The following is a 2725-nucleotide window of genomic DNA, read 5'->3' on the forward strand; positions in this document are numbered from 1 at the left end:
TATATATTTCAAAAATGAAATCAAACAGACAACAAAATTCCATTAGTTCTTAAATTTTGATTTTTTAAAAAAATATATTTAAGTTATTTACTCTAGTATTGATTAAATGAAGAAAAATAGTTTCTTTCTATATGCAAGATGCTAGGCTAGTTGAAAAAATGTATTTTATTATTGTTGACAGAGTAATTCATTAATTAAGATAAACAGAAATAATTTCACAAACATAGAATCTATGCAAGTTTTTCTGTTTCAGGTCCAAATCGAATTCCTCTCTTTTGAGTGTGAATTTGAAACCGTAAACAAGTTAAGAGGAATGATAGTTACTTAATCTTCAAATTACTTTGAAAACCTAAGAGCAGCTTGTTTCAAGAAACTACTTTTTTTATTTAATCTCAGATTAAAAATGTTTCTCATTTATTTATTATTATTCATAAATATATCAAAATAGAATGAGCCTTATATTACTAGAGCCCAAGAGGAGAAATAAGTCAGTTATTTCACACCAATTTTTGGTTACTTTAATGAAGTATTGGCGCTATCTAGGAGAAACAGGAACAAACATACCCAATAGTGCTAATCCTGTAGAGTTTGAACCTGCAGACTCTACAGGAAATCTCTTTACTCAGTCACTAGCCTTAGACTAGAGATGTTGAGCTGACACTGGGGTACACAGCCCGGAGGTCGGCATACAAGCAGGCAGCAAAACAGAACAAGCGATCCATCCCATAGGTGCTCACACCATCATCTCATCTCACCAATATAACTTCTTAACAATCCAAATTCATTTTAAATCATTAACAATATTATATTAACTTCGTTTTCAGTTTCTATCATTTTTTTTTTTAACGAAACCCCTTCTGAAATAGATTACTTCAATAAGTTGATTCTGGCATTACTCCACCAAGAACTGGAATCTGGACTGCCTGATCAAAACACTATCTATTACACGCTTATCAATCAACTTATCGAGGAAGGTTAAACTATCCATAATAATGGCTGTTATGCAGATAATCCTTTATAAATATTAATAAATGCTTCTTAAAATAGAATTTTTTTATACCAATATTTTAGCCAATCGAGTTCTATTATATGGGATTTTCCAGACGGAAATATCTGTAATTATGGACGGGGTAGTTAATTTACCGAAAACTTATTTCAGTGCTACCAATCACTGACTCAATTTCGATTGCCGAGTTATCGATTTTAAAGGATTTTCCAAGAAACCACAGTTTTTTCCTATAAATATATTCGAAATCTACAATGAAGTTCCAATAAAACATTAACCAATTTTGTAGAACAACTTCAATTCGTTACTGGATTACAGCAGTAAATTACAAGAAAAAATTAATTAAAAGACATCTAGCCTACTTATTTATCTTCCATTCCTGATCCCTGGAGGGGGCCAAATAGGTTAGGGCGGTTAATAAAGTAAAACAAAAGAATGGAGTTGGTTCCCTATTCATCTTATCTCTTGATGTCGTGTTGAGGAGGTCACGCTCTGGAGTCTTCTTGCGTCCTGGAGCTTCGAGCGTCAGTGGGCGAGTGAGTACCATGAAAAATGGTTCTATTTGACTGGTCTTGTGTGAAAAAATGAGTCTCTTCGACTGGCATTGTGTCTCCCTCAGAGGGTGGCCTTAAAAAAGTCTGGAATCTGTCGTGGTGCTGTTGGGAGTCAGGTTCAGTCTTGTAAGCCGCGACAAATAATTTCAGGCGGCTATCGGTCGAAGATAGTCGCAGCGTCTTCTGGGTCTTCCTCTGTGCGCTGCATGAAAAACTGAGACCCCTATCCCAGAATTTATACAGAACCAAAAAAAAAAGAACCATAAATTTGGATTATGTAAATCTGACCTCAGGAATAAATGTTAGTTGTTTTATTTGTAATTTGTTTTCATTGTTTAATAACACTACTATTGTTATTATGATTTTTATTTTTTAAATAAATTATTTTTATTATTAAGGGTTGTTGAATGATTATAATATTGTAAATAGTTAGTAATGTATTTAGTACGAAGCTAAACCTCAGTATCAATTGTTTAAAGAAAATCAAATTGTTATAATAGCCATTGAAGTCCTGCCTGGTCGTTGTGGTTATAAAGGAATATAAAAACAAAATTTGGGAATAAAATGTAATAATAATATTCTTTATTTATTCTGGGATTGATCCCTTTAGAATAATATTACTGGGGTCAAATAGTAAAATAGAAAATAAAAATGAAATTATAAACTATCTTAAAATATAATGAATTTTAAAAGATAAAAAATAAAGATCAATAGTTAACAGAATATAGAAAATAAAAATTGAAAAAATAACATGAAATCATATATTATACTATAAAACATAGCATGAATTAAAATAAAAAAGAAATGATAAAGACTCAAATACAAGTAAACTAAAAATAATAATAAAAAAAGTTAAGATTTCTGCTAATATACATATTTACAAGTTTAAACGAAAACGAGATACACCAAGTACAGAAAATAAATAAAACAACAAAAAAGATAATAATAATAAAAAAATAAATAAAATCCTCTTGCAAATCATAAATCTACCGTTCTGAGATCTGTGGGCGGTGCAGGTTCGAATCCGGCCTAGGGGCATTGACTTTCATTAAGTGGCGGTCCCACAAAATGAAAAACAACCCACACCGCGGTTAGAATAGGTTGGTCACCTGTAGATAACTAGGCAAACATCACCTTCGCTGTGGATTGCCTTAAAATATATATA

At 31.4% G+C, this 2725-nt stretch overlaps 1 protein-coding gene across 4 annotated transcripts in view; it reads left to right on the top strand.

Annotated features, from left to right (window-relative positions):
- The window catches only part of LOC106680482 (DNA ligase 1), a 37108-nt gene that overhangs the window by 26479 nt on the left and 7904 nt on the right, over positions 1 to 2725 (top strand). The window lies entirely within an intron of this gene.

The sequence above is a fragment of the Halyomorpha halys genome, unplaced genomic scaffold (assembly GCF_000696795.3).
Source record: "Halyomorpha halys isolate HHAL.00 unplaced genomic scaffold, Hhal_1.1 Scaffold265.1, whole genome shotgun sequence".
NCBI classification, from domain to species: Eukaryota; Metazoa; Arthropoda; class Insecta; order Hemiptera; family Pentatomidae; genus Halyomorpha; species Halyomorpha halys.